Below are 19,895 nucleotides of genomic sequence, written 5' to 3' on the forward strand. Positions count from 1 at the left end.
CTGAAAATATAAGTACTTTCTTGAAAGGGATAGTTTGGGGAATGAGCAAGAATTTCTACCAGTTGCTGTTTTGTCTCCAATGAAAATAAGCTACAAGTGTGAGAAATTGTTCTCCATATCCTTTGAAATCTCATCTATAGATATCTGTCCCTTTTCCATCAGAATGCATGCTTCTGTTCCTAAAATGTTCTATCCATGAAGTTCTGACATCATGGAAAACTAAACCGCAGCCTGGTTTGGAAGCCATGTAGCATTTCAAAGAAAGGTATTATAATTCACCTCAAATTAGATCTCTTGTTGTGTTCATTTAAACAGGTGAAAGAAGGTTCCAAGTACTTTGTGTGACAAAACCTTCCCTCCTCCCCCTACCTTTTCCAAGTCCCCTTGCTGTGATTGTAGGGTCGTGTTGACCCTTGGGTGAATATGCTCATAGGCTGCTTGCTCTTCCACTTGTGTTCAGAATCATCTCAGGACTGCTAGGAAACTAAAGTCTTGCAGAAAATTAATTAAAATTATAAACAGCTGTTAATTTTAGAGCACCTGGTCCTCCTTTGAAGTTTTTCTAGACTCTGAATGGTAGAAAAGTGTGTGAAATAAAGAAGTCAATTCTAGGGAGATTCCTCACTAGACAAGGTAAGACACGGAAGGGAGTATTTGATGTTTTGCCAAGAGCCGTCTTTTAACTGGTTTTCCCCTGGCCTTCCTATGAATCTAACGACAAAAGGCTTTGCCAGTGGCTTTACAGGAGAGTTGTGATTGCTATATTTTTGTTAAACTAGTGTTTTTAACTTCTTGGTGAGGGAGCTTAAGAGGACAAAATCATTTTATAGCTAGTAGTTGGCGCGCACACACACACACACACACGAAGGTAGTATTCCTCAGACTTTAATATACATACAGATCACTTGGCAATGTTGTCAAAGTGTGGGTTTAATCAGTCTGAGGTGGGACCAGGGATTCTGCGTTTCTCACAGTTCACCAGTGCTGCCCATGCTGCAGGTACGGGGGCCACATTTTGAGCAGTAAAGCACACAAGGACATGTGATAAAGAAGTAGATAGGGGCTTACGAATCTTGAATTTACAGCACTCCTTTCAGCCCCTGTGGTTAAATAGAAGAGTCGCTGTTTCTGTTTGACTGCCAAGCATTCACAGTTGTCTTTATTTGTTCCATGACTTGTGAGGGGTGTAATTGGTGTGACCATTGTGATACTAGTAAATACCATTGAGATGGACCTTCGGTTTGCTCCGTGGTCTGATGCAACACGCCAGGCCATTCAAGTTTTAATTATCAAATTGATATTTTTCAGTGGATTACCTTAGCATTTGAAATGTGAGAAAGAATGACAGAAATAAGTGTGCCAAACCTACATTTCACAAAATTTCTGATAAAGAATACCATAGTAATTGCTCTTCAAATTATTGCCCCTCACTGAATTCTTTCTGATCTCTGGGGTCTCAGAAAGAACTGGACTTACCAACTTTCGTGCTTTATTGCACGAAAAAGCAGCTGATTTAAGTATCTCCATCATAGCATTCTGCTCATTCCTCTCCTATATTGTGCATCACAGTATAAGCTCTTATGGCAAGACCTAAGATGAGCAGAGAGCCTGTCTTGCAGCAGGCTGTTAGTTCTCAGGTAAAGAACATGTTCTCCAGAGGAGCTTGTGTGGTTTTGCAGGCCCTCCGTACTCTTAACATGGAGATTAGTGCTCTTATGGTTTCAAAGGTTTAGTTGTCATCTTTGTGTTCAGATCTTTTCTCTTAGGAATTCAGAAGTGCCTGGTTATGTTTTTGATGGAATTGCCCAAACTAAAGGAAAGCACACAAAAGTTGGAAGAAATGGAAATGCTTCTTGAGGGGTTTGAAGGAAACTTCACTGAGACCTAACTGACTGTCTTACTTTGAGAGAAAAGTGGGAATGGTGAAAAGATCCAGAGAAAAATAACCAGATAACCACGGGTCCGGAAAATGGGCTAATGGAGATGGAATTGTTTTACCTGTAAATGTAAGGGTCAAAGAGTCAATTAGTTCCTATTTTTAGAACTATGGTGGGGGGGGGGGTTATTATTACAAGGCAGAAGGATCCAGTTAGTCACTGTCTTCACAAAGAAAATCTTTAGAAGTGTAGATTTGACAGATAACCTTTCTTAAGTGCTTTCAAGAGCTATCATTTTAATTCTTTTGAAAGTAAAATAGATCTTAGATATTATAACTGGGTCTTTTTTATGGAAAAACTCGTGTGAAATCTTTATCCAGTTATAGATTTGCTGGGTTATTTATATGAACTAGTAGTGAAATTTGCTAGCCGTTGCAAGTTAAATTTAATTTCACCATCGTTGAAAATGTAAACTGCTTATACAAATCTATATTTCGTAATTTGTTCTCTCTTCTTTTGAAGTTCTTTATTAGCTGTGCCCTCTACCATAGGATCACCACTGAACCCCATGCTAATGGGTATAAATTATAGTGGTGCCAGCTTGTCTTACCTTTGTTAAATATGTGCCAACTGTTTCACAATGAACCTTTACTTTCCATTTTATGACTGGCCGTAAAAACTGTGCCTAAAGCCAGTGAATGGACATGGCGTATTATATCCACAATCTTGAAAGTCCCAACAAAAGCCATTTTTTTTTACTCTCTAGGGATGGTTCATGGCACTTTCATGGTGTTCATCCTATACTCTTTTTCCTCTTGTCTTTGCCCATTGTTTTCCAAAAGAAGATAGGAAGAAAAACAACAAAAAATAAACCTGTCAGTATTCCCCTTTAGTGTCACTTCTGCATTCTGATGGGGGGGAGATTGATATTACTATAGAAACATAGAAACAGTAATCTGTGATTTAATTTAACAGTACTCTTCTTGTCCATTATTAGGGTTAACTGAGAGTTAGCCACATTTTAATCAGATATCACAGTGGTATAAAATTAGAATCAACTGGGTGAAGATCTAATAAGTTTTTACAATTAGTTTTCTATGGAACACATTGATGTGATTTCCAGTTTACAACTTTAAACATATCATAAAGCATCATTTTGTGGTGGGGTTTAGAATTAAATAGTTCCAGAACATATATGCACTTTTTGATGAGTACAAAAAAAAAAATTATAAAAAAAAGAGGTCAAAAACACTATGTTTGAGACACTTAAAGAAACTTGTTAAGAAAACAGAAATATTTAAAAAGGAAGACCAAGAAAAGGAAATCCAAATAATACCAGAAAATAATCAGGTGATGAGCAAATATGGCGAACTTCTTTAACATTTTGGGGGGAGGGAGAGAAACATGATTTCTAATATCTTCAGCAAATCAGGATAAATAGAATCTCCATTTGTTCTCAGTAGAACTAATTGAAAGATATTCTGGTTATGTTTCCATATTGGTTTTTCTTGAAGGAAATGGGCTGGAAAATAAAAATCTTTGGAGTGCCAGGGTTTTTGTCATTTAAAGCATTGAATGGATTTTCTGCAGCACATTCCACATTATAGCTCTAGCTGACCACATGAGCCAGGTTGGTTCAGTTCAGACTTACTTCCCCAGAGCTCTGAGCCTAATGAACCCTAAATAGGGATTCATGATTTCCTTGTCAGAGAGGCATGTAAGCAAATAAAGAGTAAGGTAGAAATGCCACACACACCTTTTTAAATTGTAGAGCAAATGGAGACCCAGCCCAACCAGGTGATTCTTGACCCTAATGCCTATTTTGTCTCCTTGTGTTCTCTTCCATGAAGTTTGAGTGGGAATCTTCTTTATGTTTATTCCAAGGGGCTGGTTGACATGGAGGTGGAAAGGAAGGACCATTTGTTCACATCCGTGTAATGCCAACCAAGTAGCAAAGGGGAAGGGGTGTGCTCTCTCATTCAGGGAAACAAACCCTGCTGTTTCACACTTAGGAGCAAGCCAGGTGTCCTGAAGCCAATGGAAGGAAGTGGCAGGGATGGGCACTGGGGCCTCAGCACAGACACTACAGAGAACATCATTCCATGCTAATGTATTTTTAAAATTTACTTATTTTTAATCAAAGGATAATTACAAGATTATGTTGGTTTCTGCCATACATCAACATGGATCAGCCATAGGTATGCATATGTCCCCTCCCTTTTTTTGAGATTCCCTCCCACCTCTCACCCTACGCCACCTCTCTAGGTCATCACAGAGCCTAGGTTTGAGATCCCTGCATCATACAGCAAATTCCCACTGGCTATCTATTTTACATATGTTAGTGTGTGTGTTTCCATGCTACTCTCTCCACTCGTCCCACCCTCTCCTTCTTACCCTCAACCCCACCGTGTCCGTAAGTCTGTTCTCTATGTCTTATGCTAATATATTTGACATCAGGCAGGCACTGTTCACGGACTCTGACCTTGACCAGGCCATTCCCAAAGGCTCTTAGAGAAGGAAAGCACCACAGAAAAGGATGCCAATGATACCAGGAGCCTCAGAGGGACACAAGGCAAAAGGTATGATTTTATCACCCAAGAAATGCTGGGAAATAGCTTTGCTTTTCCTTTGGAAAATGGGAGGCTATTTCCTAAAAGAATAGAAAGGCTATACTCTTCAGTTCAGTTCAGTTCAGTTCAGTCGCTCAGTCGTGTCCAACTCTTTGCGACCCCATGAATCGCAGCACACCAGGCCTCCCTGTCCATCACCAACTCCCAGAGTTCACTCAGACTCACGTCCATCAAGTCAGTGATGCCATCCAGCCATCTCATCCTCTGTCGTCCCCTTCTCCTCCTGCCCCCAATCCCTCCCAGCATCAGAGTCTTTTCCAATGAGTCAACTCTTCACATGAGGTGGCCAAAGTACTGGAGTTTCAGCAGTTTGCAAATAAAAACCCTTATGTTGGTATGCTCTTCTCTCTTGTGTCCAGCACTCTTTCCTGCCCAGTCAGAATATTGTTTTAGAATCTTCCTCAAAATAATGCCCCAGAGAGGCCCCCCCAACTGGCTGAAATTAACTTCAGACCTACTTGACATCCTTTGCTTATAGTACAGGATAATAGAATTTCTTCATTGAAGAAAGCACTGTGTTGGTTCCAGGGAGGACGGGGACCATAATGGCTTGTTTCTCTCTGAAAACTCTGCGCAATGGCTTGGAAGCATGGGTATAGTACAAGTTGGGCTGTGATTTCCTGTAGATAGATGAATGGATAGATAATATCTTTCTCTTGCCGGTCTTATTCACTAAAATCCCAAGAGCTCAGGAAAGCTTTGACAATGTAGTCAGTGGTCAGTAAACACTGAGTGAATAAACAAATGAAGACAAGACTAAAGTTAAATCATAGTGGTTCAGTCCCATTTTGTAATTATAGAGTTAAGTTTAAGAGTTAGAATTTTTCCATTTTGAATTTTTCACCTCCATATTTTTAATTAACGGACACCTGCTACTATTTGATCTGTTGATGCTACTGAACTATAAGTAGCCAACAGATGCTGAGAGAAAACTTTGGAAATGTCATCTAAAAGAAAACAATATATTTGGTATATTTTTTGAGACACAGAAAACTTCATACAAATAATATAGGCATATTTTTCCGGTAGTAAAATGCATGAAATTCTGTGTCACCAACTCACGAGGTCCCATAAAGAACGTGATTTTCAGGCATTCCATGAACTGAGTATGTTTTAAAACCACCCTCCCCTGCCAAACCCTACATTTTAGAACAATAGTTCTTAAACCATAGCACTTATCAGAATTACCTAGAGGGCTTGTTAAAAACCAGATTGCTGGGCTGTCCCTCCCACCCTCAGGGATTCTGATTCGGCAGGTTTACATTTCTCACAAGTTTCCAGGTGGCACGGTTGGTCCACAGACCACATTTTGAGAACCACTGATTTAGGATTTATTCCTTGAGATAAAGACACCTTTTATTGTTTTGGTTGCTCCTTCCTAAATACCCCTTGAAAGATGTGGACATTATAAGAGCCACTGATACCTACATAGCTCACTTAAGCCTTATAAAACCCTGTGAGGTGTTTACTATTATTATCCCCATTTTGAGACAGAATTTGAATAATAAGTGGGAAGAGCCAGTTCTTGGACCCAGGTAGTCTGGTTTTAGAATCTTCACTATAGCATTATACTGACTTTTAAGAAGAGGGCTAACTGAAATAGGTCCTTGCAACTGTGTGATTTTGACTGAGGGCAAGAAAAATAACTGCGAAGATTCCAAAGGTCTGTCTGCTTGTTCAGAAGAGGAGCGAGCAGGGGTGTCTCTGGGCTGGGCTTGCTCTAGACCTGATCTCTAGCTGCCTCATTGTCACAGCTTAAGGCATTAAGGCAGAATGAAGCCTTCCTTCCTCAGAGGGCAGAGAAAATGATTGGAAACAACCCAGATATTCTTTCAAAAGGGATTGATAAAATAAACGAATAAAGGCACATCCATTCAATGAATGACGTAGAGCACAGCTGCAAAAGAAATGAGGAAATTCTCTATGTAGCAATATATAAAAAGCACCAAGATGTATAGTTAAATTTTTCTGAAAGGAAAAAAGTAACACGTTCGTGTTCGCGTACATGTGCATAAAGTATCCTAGAAAAACGCATAATAAAACAATAGTCGCCATCTAGAAGGAAGAGGACTGGCTAACTAGGGATAGGAATGGGTTGTTGAAAATTAAATAATTAATGTTGAAAAGTTGGCTTTACATTTTTCTGTGACTTTCCTTATTTGATTACGTGGAGAATCCGTCTCCCTTTGGGTTCATTTCCCATTCACCTCCAGCACCTCATGGGTCCCTCTACTTCCCCAGTGGGAAATCCATTACTGCCTGATGCGCCTTTAGGGTCTGTCTAATATTAGTTTGTGATATTGTGTATTTCAGTAACTTAGGAATTTTTTGTGTGTCATATGTAAATGACTAAATGTAAACAATTTGGAAGAAAAAAGACCATTTCTCTTAGGAGACAAAGGCTGCTTTAATAATAATGGCATCTCATTTATACAGCTTTTCATAGTTTATAAAATCCTTTCACATGCATTAGGCCATTTACACCTCACAACAGTTCTGAGAGGTAGCTATTTTCCTCATTTAATAGATGAGGAAACTGAGGCTCAAAGAGTTCCAGCAGGTTGTCCAAGGTCAGGAAGCTATTAAATAGCAGAGTCAGGACTGGCAGCCAAATATCCTAACTCATGGCTTGTGAATTCCACCCCCACCTCCCGCCTTTTTATAGTTGTAAAAAGAGAAAAAATAGTATGCTTTTTTTAAAAAAGAAAAAGACAAATATCCATAATACTATGGCTCCAACAACAACAACAACAGAAAAACATTATTGGATTTACATATCCACCAGGGTTTGTCCATGTGCCTACAACAACTATCTAGTTACAATCATAATATATGTGCACTTAGGTATTCTGTTTCTTTCCCCCACTTGGCACTACTATCCCGAAGCAGTTTCTGAGTTGCAACATAATCTTCATAATTAGCAAATTAATAGCTTCATATTTCGTCAAGAGCCATACTAATACAATCTGCTACTGTTTAACATGGATTCATTCATTTATTCACTCATTCAGTCAGTAATTACTAAACCCCTACCATGTGCCAGGTCCCATGCCAAAGGCTGGGGACATATCCGTGATAAGGATGCTCGGGAGAGACTGAAGCCTGAAGACTGGGAAGCAGCAGGGCAGGCAGGATGGCAAAGCTTCCTAGAGCAAGTGCGCACCAAGACGTTTAGGTAATTGTCAGAATTTTTAATAAAAATATAGCACTGCTGTAAACACCTTTGTGCTTGCAGTTTTCCTATTTTAAAAACTTTTTTCTTCTTTTTTAACATAGGTGATTTGCTACTTTGTGACTCAAATGCTTGTGTACCTCTCTCTTGATACCAAAAATATGAGTGTGTGATTGATTTCATTATGATCTCACTGACACTGAGTATTTTTATCGAAAGACAATGTTTGTTAATCTTACAGTTAGAAAAGAGTGCTCCAATGTGGCCTTAATTTGCATTTCTTTGATTAATGGCGATGTTAATATATCTTCCAGAGGCTTGTTTATTCATTGTATTTCTTCTTTGTATGAATTGTCTGTTTTATCCCTTGCCTAATTATTTATTAGCACCTTATTTTCTTGTCTATGTGTGGGAACTCTTTACATATTTTAGCTTATTTTGACATCATTCAAAAATTGATTTGAGCAGGTTTTTATATTGTCAAGATGATATGAAAATCATCATTTGCCATTTTTATTGAAATTGTTTTTCTTAATCCATATGCTTTTTTATTTTAATGTTTATAATTTGAAATTTTTTAAAGGAAAGCTGTCTTTGTATAGGGAAATTTTATCTATTTTTCAAATGTATGAAGTTATTCTTCCTCTTAATATTTGATTGTTAGATCTTTTATACTAGTTTTTATTTTATGTTTTCTTTAATTCTTAACAGCATTTGGAACTTATTTGGGTTTTGTGTGAGGTATAAACTTAAGTTTATTTCTCTCCCACGATTTCTAATGAGATAACGCAATACCATGTATAAAAGCATCTTAAATTTCCATATCATATGTTACATTTGTATACATAACAAATTTCCTATATAGACCCATTGGTGTTATGTCTAGTTTTGTATTAGAACTAACACACTGTTTGGATTTGTGTTTTATACTATATTTTACTATTTGATAAAATAGTCTTTTATCCTTGCTCATCTCTTTCAAAATTTTATAGTTTGACCCATTTGTTTTTATAGATGAGTTTTATTTTAATTTTGCAGAATTCTAGTAAAAATTTTATTGGGCTTTTGATTGGGATTACATTAAAGATACATATATGTTGTATATGGAAGAATTAGGCATCCTTTATATATATATATATGCATACATTTTTTTTGGAAGTAGAAATATTTCTCCTTCTACTAAACCAATTAAATTATTTCTTAAAATATTGGTGATGGATGTTCAGTTGTGCTCAGTCACTTCAGTCATGTGCAACTCTGCAATCCCATGGACTGTAGCCTGCTAGGCTTCTCTGTCCATGGGATTCTCCCAGAAAGGATGCTGGAGTGGGTTGCCATGCCCTCCTCCAGGGCATCTTCCCGATCCAGGGATCGAACCTGTGTCTCCTATGTCTTCTGCATTCCAGGTGGATTCTTTAACTGCTGAGCCACCAGAAAAGCATATCACTTCCTAAATCTGTATTTTGTATTTTTGGTAAATATTTGAAAAAGAAGTTAAACATTGTAATTGGTTATTATTGGTATACAGAAATGTCCATTTTTGCATGTTTATCATGCATAAGAGAAATAACAGATTATCTTTGAATGTAAATAGCTTTTTACTGGATGTATTGGGCTTTTCTAAACTATAGTCTTATACCCTTTGCAAGTAACTACATTTGAATCTCTTTCTGATAGTAATATCTGATTAAATGATTCTCAAGATACAGATCTAGTAAGTGGTAAAACTGGGACTGGCAGTAGGAAAGGTCTCTTGGAGAGCAGAGCCCATGTTCCCAAGTCCGGTTCTGATTCAGGGGCATTTCCCCGAAGCCAGACCCCGGGGGCAGGTCTGGGGTTCAGAGCCATGCTGTGCACCAGCCCACTGAGTTACGCTGGGCACATTTACTGTTCTCAGGGCTTCATGGCATCAAGTTGGTTGATTTTTAAGAATTTGACCAAGGCTAAAATGAAATGGGATTCCATTGAGAAAGTTATCTGGCAGGCATCAATTTGGGGCAGAGTTTTTAGATAAGAGAAACTGAGTGAAACTTGCCAGAGGAAGGAAGCACATGAGGTTGAGAAGAGCAAGGGTTATCGCTGAGTACAAAGAATTGCTGTCTATATATGTACCCAGAGTTCCTTTTGTTATACTATGTGTCAGGGCAAAATGCTCCCTGCTTCTTTTGAGGTTCCTTGACAAGAACCTGCTTAAAGAGCATCCTTGCCTAGATGGCTTCATTTAGAAGACTACAAAGGCTGTGGTCATTGTGGTCATTGTGGTGGTGTTTGTTCTGCTGTAGTTTATTGCAGTTGCCATTGACCTACTGCTGGAGTTCTGAGTCATGAGCCCAGCCAGAGATGTGTGTGTGCATGCTCAGTCATGTCTGACTCTTTTCGACCCTGCGGATCGTAGCCCACCAGGCTCCTCTGTCTGTGGGATTCCCCAGGCAAGAATGCTGGAGTGGGTTGCCATTTCCTCTCCCTGGGGAGCTTTGTACTCAGGGATCAAATCTGTGTCTCCTGCATTGCAGGATTCTTTACCACTTGAGCCATCAGAGAAGCCCCCCAGCCAGAGATAATGATGGTAAAAAGAGAAGAAAGAACAAGGTAATGGGAAAAGAGGAAGAGATTTAAAAAATAGTGATTTATTAACATAGAACTACTAGTAAATAACATTGCAGTTAACACATACACTGAGGAGTCAGATTGCCTAAATTCATTTTCTTAATTTGTCTCATTTTATATATTTATTTAGTTTTATTGGAGTACAGTTGATTTACAATGTTGTGTTAGTTTCAGGTGTATAACAAAGTGATTCAGTTTTATATATATAAATTGCCAGCATCCGCTGGATCATCGAAAAAGCAAGAGAGTTCCAGAAAAACATCTATTTCTGCTTTATTGACTATGCCAAAGCCTTTGACTTTGTGGATCATAATAAACTGTGGAAAATTCTGAAAGAGATGGGAATATCAGACCACCTGACCTGCCTCTTGAGAAATTTGTATGCAGGTCAGGAAGCAACAGTTAGAACTGGACATGGAACAACAGACTGGTTCCAAATAGGAAAAGGCGTACGTCAAGGCTGTATATTGTCACCCTGCTTATTTAACTTATATGCAGAGTACATCATGAGAAACGCTGGGCTTGAAGAAGCACAAGCTGGAATCAAGATTGCCGGGAGAAATATCAATAACCTCAGATATGCAGATGACACCACCCTTATAGCACAAAGTGAAGAGGAACTAAAAAGCCTCTTGATGAAAGTGAAAGTGGAGAGTGAAAAAGTTGGCTTAAAACTCAACATTCAGAAAACGAAGATCACGGCATCTGGTCCCACCACTTCATGGGAAATAGATGGGGAAACAGTGGAAACAGTGTCAGACTTTATCTTTTCTTGGCTCCAAAATCACTGCAGATGGTGACTGCAGCCATGAAATTAAAAGACGCTTACTCCTTGGAAGAAAAGTTATGACCAACCTAGATAGCATATTCAAAAGCAGAGACATTACTTTGCCAACAAAGGTCCATTTAGTCAAGGCTATGGTTTTTCCTGTGGTCATGTATGGATGTGAGATTGGACTGTGGAGAAGGCTGAGAGCCGAAGAACTGATGCTTTTGAACTGTGGTGTTGGAGAAGACTCTTGAGAGTCCCTTGGATTGCAAGGAGATCCAACCAGTCCATTCTGAAGGAGATCAGCCCTGGGATTTCTTTGGAAGGAATGATGCTAAAGCTGAAACTCCAGTACTTTGGCCACCTCATGCAAAGAGTTGACTCATTGGAAAAGACTCTGATGCTGGGAGGGATTGGGGGCAGGAGGAGAAGGGGACGACAGAGGATGAGATGGCTGGATGGCATCACTAACTCGATGGACGTGAGTCTGAGTGAACTCCGGGAGCTGGTGATGGACAGGGAGGCCTGGTGTGTTGTCGCAAAGAGTCGGACACGACTGAGTGACTGAACTGAACTGAACTGATATATATATATATATTTTTTTTTTCAGATTCTTTTTCCATATAGGTTATTATAGAATATTGAGTAAATTTCCCTGTGTTATACAGTAGGTCCTTGTTGGTTATCTATTTTATATACAGTAGTGTGTATCTGTTAATCCCAAATCCCTGATTTATCGCACCCGCTTCTTTCCCCGTTGGTAGTCATAAGTTTGTTTTCTGTATCTGTTGGTTTATTTCTATTTTGTATATAAGTTCATCTGTATAATTTTGGGGGGATTCCACATATAACTGATATCATGTAATACTTTGTCTGACTTGCTTCACTCAGTATGACAGTCTCTGGGTCCATCATGTTTCTGCAAATGGCATTATTTCATTCTTTTTTATGGCTGAATAATATTCCATTATATAAGTATACTACATCTTTATCCATTCCTCTGTCGATGGACATTTAGGTTGCTTCCATGTCTTGGCCATTGTGAATAGCGCTGAAGTGAATGTTGGGGTGTGTGCATTTTTTTGAATTATGATTTTCTCCAGATATATGCCCAGGAGTGGGATTACAGGATCATGTGGTAGCTCTGTTTTTAATTTTTTTAAGGAACTTCCATACTGCTCTCCCTCGGAGAAGGCAGTGGCACCCCACTCCAGTACTCTTGCCTGGAAAATCCCATGGACGGAGGAGCTTGGTAGGCTGTAGTCCATGGGGTTGTTACGAGTTGGGCACGACTGAGCGACTTCACTTTTCACTTTCATGCATTGGAGAAGGAAATGGCAACCCACTCCAGTGTTCTTTCCTGGAGAATCCCAGGGATGGGGAGCCTGGTGGGCTGCCGTCTATGGGGTTGCACAGGGTCAGACACGACTGAAGCGACTTAGCAGCAGCAGTAGCAGCATACTGCTCTCCCTAGTGGCTGCAACAATTTACATTCTAACTACCAGTGTATGAGGGTTCCTTTTTTCTAAAATAGAGGATGTCAGTATGACTTACTTCATAGGATTGTCATGAAGAGTAAAATAAGTCATGTAAAGACCATAGAAACTGTCTCTGGTATTTAGTAAACTGTTAAATTTCATTACTAGAATTTTTTCTAAAAAACGTTCAAGTTACATATCAGATTAGCCACTATTCAAAAAATATTCCTGATGATTATCCTCGTCAAATTATGTCTTTCTGAAGTGGCTATTTGGGTGCCCTGTTAATGTAAAATTTAAGTTAAGCATTTTACTATTAGAATTCAAAGAACCAAATGCCGTGGGTTCTTTTATATCTATGAGGCATAATTGCAGTTTATGTTTCAACTTGCACCTTACATTCTTTAGCTAGTTTATTGCTTCTTGTAATCACACTATTTATAACACTTTTCATCCTTAGTTCTCTAACACTTTTACATACCTCAGTTTATTCCAGTTTACAAGCAAGTGGGTAGTAAGTAGTAAAATCTCTCATTTTTCAAAAAAATTGTTAAAGGCATAATGATGAAATGATGCCCAGCAAATTGGTAGCAGGGTTGGTGATAGTGGGGTAGTCTTACTATTAGATATTTATGTTCTCAAGCACTCCCAGAAAACAGCTCATTCCTGTAACAAAGGTGAGTGAGAAAGTACACAGGCTCTGGGGTCAGACAGATTTGGGTTCAAATTTGACTCTACTCTTCACAAACTGGGGGGATTTTAGGAAAGTTGCTTCTCTGCTCTTAGCCTCTGTGTTTTCCCTTATAATTTGGGAATGATAATTTTGTCTTCTTAATGGTTTTTTTTGCAAAGGTAGAGGGGTTGGGAGATGGTGAATCAACTGAAAACAGGCAATTATCAGTAACTGTGGTCACCCGTGTTCTTGGAATTCCCCTCTTTCAGGATGCATAGGCCAGCTTCACTTGAGCAGATGCCATTTTTAAACAAGGCCTCTGGCTTAAATATTTGAGTCTAAACTTTTGTAAAGGGAACTAGTAGTTTAGAACTTGGGCAAGGTGGCTTCATTACTAATTCCGTTCCGCTGGGGTATATAAGGTTGCACGACCGGGTCTTATACTGTGGGAGGATGAAGAAGGGGAAGTGTGGCATATCCATGGCAGAGATTATTGTAGGTGGAGCTTCTCAAACTTTAACACAAGAGAATCACCTGGAGTGCTTGTTACAACACAGATCCCTGGGCTCCGCCCCCAGAGTTTCTGATTCAGTGTGTATGGAGTGGGGCCTGAGAACTAGCATTTCTAACAGATGCTTGCTATGCTATGCTATGCTAAGTCACTTCAGTCGTGTCCAACTCTGTGCGACCCCATAGACGGCAGCCCACCAGGCTCCCCCGTCCCTGGGATTCTCCAGGCAAGAACACTGGAGTGGGTTGCCATTTCCTTCTCCAATGCATGAAAGTGAAAAGTGAAAGTGAAGTCGCTCAGTTGTGTCCGACTCCTAGCGACCCCATGGATTGCAGCCTACCAGGCTCCTCCGTCCATGGGATTTTCCAAGCAAGAGTACTGGAGTGGGTTGCCATTGCCTTCTCCGAACAGATGCTTAGGTGTTGCAGATGCTGCTGGTCTGGACCGCCCCACCCCCACTCTGAGAATCACTGGGTTAGGGTTGCTGTGTGGCAGGCAACAACTACATATCAATAATTTAAGACAACAGAGGTTTACATCTCACCCACACCACATTCCATTATGAGTCAGATTTTTTAAAAATAAACTATTACATTTCTGTACAGTCAGTATCCCTAAGAAGATAATCTTCTAAAGGACATGGGTCAATTTTCAATATTGTGTCCTTCCCAGCATCCAATTCAGAGCTCAACACATACTTAATACCGGTAGAGAGTTGCTGGGGGCTTCCCAGGTGGCTCAGTGGTAAGGAATCCGCCTGCTGATGCAGGAGACCTTGGTTCAATCCCAGGATCAGGAAGATCCCTTGGAGAGGGGAATGGCAACCCACTCCAGTATTCTTGCCTGGGAAATGCCATGGACAGAGGAGCCTGGTGGGCTATAGTCCACGGGTTCACAAAGAGTCAGACATGACACACATACACAGAAAGACTCGCTGAGCTTTACTGAGAGAGGAGGATCAACAGATGTTTAGTCTTTCATTTCTTGTTACGTTTGTATTTCCCTTTCCAGATGGATATCTAAGGTCCTGTGGGCTTTCAGCTAGGGTTTTAAATGGGACTGATCTTTTCTTATTGTAGATAAAAATGCAGAAATTAATATGTATATAATGTGTGTGTATTTAGACATACCTCATAGTTTTCAAAAGAAAACAAAAAATTTAAGCCTCTAATGAGAGCTGAGCACAGAAAGTCTAGTTATGAGAGCTATTACTGTTATTGTTACCAAATAGTAAATTTGACTTGAACTTCCTGGCAATAATAAGAGAAATGTGATGTATTATGTAACTCTGTCCCACTCACCACACATCCACTTACTTGATCTGTTACATTATAGTCTTGTCTTCTCTGTTTTCCAATTCCCTTTGTCTGTATAGTGAAAAAAGTGTTAGTCACTCAGTCCTGTCTGACTCATTGTGACCCCATGGACTGTAGCCCACCAGATTCCTCTGTCCATGGGATTTCCCAGGGAAGAATACTGGAGTGGGTTGCTATTTCCTATATCAGAGGATCTTCCTGACCCAGGGATCTATTCTACTGCCAATTTCTGCTTTTGGCTTTCCTCAGTTTCTTTCTCTGGCCTTATTAATACATTTTTCTTTTTATCCTTCCTGTACTGCATACGCATCTCTAACTTTCATTGAATTCTGAGTGAGGTATACATTCTTCTCTGGCTTTGATCCCAAATGATCTCTGTAAACCACTCCTTCAGGGAAGGGCGGAGTCTGTGTCTTCTGCAGAGATGGATCTCAGGAATGCAGGTGGTGCTCCATATCAGGAATGTCATCTGACAGGCAGCAAGACCCGTGGAACTGATAGAACCCCTGTTCCTTCAGGGGAGAGAAACCAGAATGAAGCAAATGACAGGAATAAAGCTTGTGGCAAATAGGTTTCCTCTTGAGGGCGGGGGCTTCCTAGAGAACGATCCTGAGGCCGCCTCCAGGCTTGGGAAGAAGAGCTACTGTGATAATTAGTGATGTCTGCTGATGTGGAGGGGTGGGCAGTGGGAGAATGTGAGCCAGGGGTTTGTTGTCCTGCGTTTTGCAGAAGCCAATTATCCAGTCTGTATCTTAGGCCCAATCAGGAAAGAACAAGAGTCCAATCAGAATTGGGTTATATGTTAGGGTTTGGTCTCAAAAGAAAGAGCCAGGTTAGAAAAGGACTAGACATACATATTGACTGAAGCCATCTGAATATGGAATTAGGACTCTAATTATATCCTGTTTGTTTTGGAGTCTGAAATGGGGCTGAGGCTATAGTTTGCAGTCTCCTAGCTCAAGCGCTATGAGAGAAAGAGATAACTTGAGGGAATCAGGCAATATCGTAAGTGATCATGTTGGCAAGTAGACACTTTGTCGTTACCATATAAGGGTATTTGGGGTGCAAAAGAACCCTAAAGCCAACCCTAGGGTCTTCACCGTCTCTGCCATGGCCAGGACAGTTTTCTCACTCCTTTAATCATCACCATCCCATGACTAGAAAAAGGACAGCTTTAAAAAGAAAAAAAGATATCAGCAATTGTTAATCCAATCCCTTTATGATTTTGATTCTTTTAATGATTTACTAGTCAAAAGACCTAGGTCTCACCTCTGGTTCTACTACTAACCAGCTGGTCCCAGGCAAATCACTTAACTTTTCATCTTCAAAATAAAGAACCTAGCTGGATCTCTCCCATACATTCATATCCATAAAATTTAATGAGCTTTGATTTACCCTCTGAAAATTATCCAATAAATTTCATTCATTCTGCACACATTCACTGAACACCTGTGCTTGAGCAAACACTAGGATGGGCAGCAGGAATACAAAGTCGCATACCCCTGTCCTTTCCAAGGAGCCTGCAGCGTAATGGAAGAGAAACGTGTGGCCACATTGAGGGGGGCATATATGTGCGGCAGCTGTGAGTACAGACTTAGGACCAGGCTGCCCCGGTTTGAATCCCATCCCAGGCACTTCCTATATTTATGACACTGGACAAGTGTCTTAACCTATCTATGCCTCAGAGTTCTCATCTTCCAATGGTATCCATCTATATAGATATGAGAATTAAATGAATTAGTAAATAAATAAAAATCATTAAAACACTTTCTGGACAGTACAGACAAGTGAGCTTTCATAGGTTGCCATTTGCGGGGGGGGGGGGGGTGCGGATTCTCAGCTATAATTTAAACCAGAGCAACTCTCTTTAAAGGTTTGATAAATTAGACATCTATGAAATATTTAATTTTAAGGAAGGGTTAATAAGATAATATTTTCTTGATTAAGTTTATGTCTAAACCCAGACAGATTGGATCATATCTGACTGTAGTCTGTCTTCATTCAAGAACCACCGTTGACTATGGAATTGTTCTGAAGCCAGAGTTAAATAATCATCAACTTGTCTGAGAATCGGCCTGCTGAACAGGGCCCTGGAAATCATCGTGCTCCACTCCTTCATCTATAAAAGGAAGGAGTGAAGTAACTCATCCAAGGACACAAAGCTTGTTAGAGAAAGACCCTGCTCTGCCCACTGGTTTGGTTCTTTCGAAGCTGTGGTGACCCTGGGGTTGTACACTGGGGTAGTCCTTTGGGACTGATATGACTTACTGACTTGGCTTTTTGATTTTTTTTTTAACCAGTAAATGTTTCTGAATGTATTGCTAAAAGATAAGAACTGTAAAAAATAATTTAATCATAATACCATTATCACACCTAAAAGAACAGTTAACAATAATTCCTAAATGTCATAAAATACTCAATGTTCAAACTTTAGATGTTGATGGAATTTAAAGTTAAGCTGAGCAAATTTGTGTAACCTTTGAGATATTATGTAATCTTTGTGGGTCACAAATTCCTCATCTGTGAACTCGGGATGACCACAGTATCATTAGGGTTATTGTGAGTATCATGTTTATAAAGTCCTATTATAACATGGCACATGTTAAATATTTAATGAACCACTGTTGAGATGGTGGGAAAAAAAAGTGCCTGGCATATATACATATCTACCATGTAGATACTTAATAAGTGTTAACTATTATTACTAAACAAACAATTATAATATGATATAATACATATTTAGGGGCTTCCTCCATGTCTCAGTGGTAAAGAATCTGCCTGCTAAATAGGAGACATGGGTTTGATTCCTGGGTTGGGAAGATCCCCTAGAGTAGGAAATGGCAATCCACTCCAGTATTCTTGCCTGGGAAACCCCATGGACAGAGGAGCCTGGTGGGCTACAGTCCATCCCTGGAGTCACAAGAGTCAGACACGACATAGCGACTGAGCACACACAGACATAAATGTTGGGTCCATACAGAGGAGATGGTACCTGAAGGGCTAGCTGAAAAACATCTCCTAGAAGAGGTATTACTTAACAGACAGATGGACAAGGCCAGTAGCATGGGAAAGCGGTGCTCCAGATGGAGGCAGAAGTGAGTGAAGGGCCGGGCAGGCCACCAGCTTCCAGGTACCTTTCTACAAAGGGCACACAAACATCCCTGGAAAAAAATTAGAAAGATGGTGTCATGCAACTGCAGTTATCCCACATTACTCTTTTTGGAATTTGGCAAAATGTAAAATCGTCTGGTTTCTGTTCTGGACATATAATAAATCTCTAGTTTTTAATCTGAACATACGACAGGAAAAAAAAATGTTATGTATAATCCCCACTGCTTTTAAGGAGGATGGATGTTGATAACCAGAGAATCTTTTATTTGCTAACAAATTCCTCAACCTCAGTGTAAAGTATTAAGCATGCAAGTTTAGATAGGCTGGGACAAAGTCAGATAGTCAGGTCGCTTTATGTGAAAAAGGAGGCATGAGAGGTTTACAAAGGGGAACGTGGAGGAAGAAAGCCTGCCTGCTGGAGGAGAGAGAGGAGATGCCATCCCTGAGGATGAGAACTGGGAGAAGTTCTTTAACTTATTTCTGCCTTAGACTCTTTGGGAGCCCAATGAACCCAATGACCGACCCCTTCTCAGAATTTTTGTCACAATTGATGAACCAACACTGGCACATCACCACCAAAGTCCTGGTTTTAGGTTCTACTATTGTTGCTGTTTGTTCGCTCAGTCATATCTGACTCTTTGTCACCCTGTGGGCTGTAGCCCACCAGGCTCTTCTGTCCATGGAATTCTCCAGGCAAGAATACTGGAGTGGGTTGCCGTTCCCTTCTCCAGGAGATCTTCCTGGCCCAGGGATTGAACCTGGGTCTCCTGCATTGCAGGCAGATTCTTTACCGTCTGAGCACCAAGGTTTCCCAAGCGAGCTGGATTCTTTTTCTCTTTGTCTCTGTCAAGTAATGCCAGTGTTTGCTGAAGCCAGCGGACCCTGCTTATTCCCCGTGTTTCAGAGTCAGGAGAAGCAGAGCCGCGCTGGCATCAGCAAAGCAAGGCCGTGAGAACTTGCAGTGAGCGAGGTGGAGGGAGTGCTGCCTAGAGAACCTTCACAGCTACTAGATGGTCTTTTGTGTTGGGTTCTGGAAAGGTGTCTCTCCCCTGGCTCCTAATAACAATTTGTAGTGTGTTTATGGTACTTTTGAACTTCAAAGGACGAGGCCAGTCTGATTAACTAATGATGTCTCAGTTCTGCTGTTGAGTTGATTAGGGTAGGATTTCCTTCTTATAAAAGTCTCTGATGAATGTTGCTCCACTATTCCTGAGATCTTTGAGGTGAATAAACGGGAGATATGCCCAAAGACAGTTAAACCATTGTTTTCCCAGAGGTTCTCTACAATTCAAGAAGAGGGTGTACTCTTTAGGCTGGTTATATAACTGAATGGATAAATGAACCCATTTCTTCCTCACTGAGCCCAGACTCCTTCCCAAGACAATATCTTTGGCAGCCATTGCTAAATTAAAAGAGTATTTTCTCAAAATGAAATATATTCGCCTGGACTATGCTTTTGATTTGACATCACTATTAAGTAACCTTCTATTGATCTCTATCTTCTACTAGATAAAGCCTAGACTTCTTGTTAAGGCATGCAAGGCCTCGCTTAACTCATCCGAACCGATCTTTCCATCACTGTGTTCTTCCTCAAAGCCAGCCTCTCTATACACTACCTTCTCCTAAATACAGACTGATCTCTCTCATACTGTTTATTTTGTTCAGGTCATTCCTTTTGCCTGGAATGTTCTTGCCCTTGTTTTACATCATTCTTTGTACCCCAAACATATTTCTCACCAGTCAACCCTTCT

The 19,895-nt window shown here is 40.1% G+C and overlaps 1 long non-coding RNA gene across 3 annotated transcripts in view; it reads left to right on the plus strand.

Moving 5' to 3' along the window:
• The first annotated feature begins 568 nt into the window (after window positions 1-568).
• Window positions 569-19,895, plus strand: part of LOC129657591 (uncharacterized) — a 47,121-nt gene continuing 27,794 nt past the window's right edge. The window contains exons 1-3 of one of the 3 annotated variants that reach the window (XR_008716864.1): window positions 569-633; window positions 4,335-4,456; window positions 16,998-17,615. This is a non-coding gene — a long non-coding RNA (uncharacterized LOC129657591). Of the gene's footprint in view, window positions 634-941; window positions 1,000-4,334; window positions 4,457-16,997; window positions 17,616-19,895 lie in introns of those variants that run through there. The other 2 variants (XR_008716865.1, XR_008716866.1) reach the window with 2 other exon arrangements.

This window comes from Bubalus kerabau, chromosome 7 (genome assembly GCF_029407905.1).
Source record: "Bubalus kerabau isolate K-KA32 ecotype Philippines breed swamp buffalo chromosome 7, PCC_UOA_SB_1v2, whole genome shotgun sequence".
Classification (NCBI taxonomy): domain Eukaryota; kingdom Metazoa; phylum Chordata; class Mammalia; order Artiodactyla; family Bovidae; genus Bubalus; species Bubalus kerabau.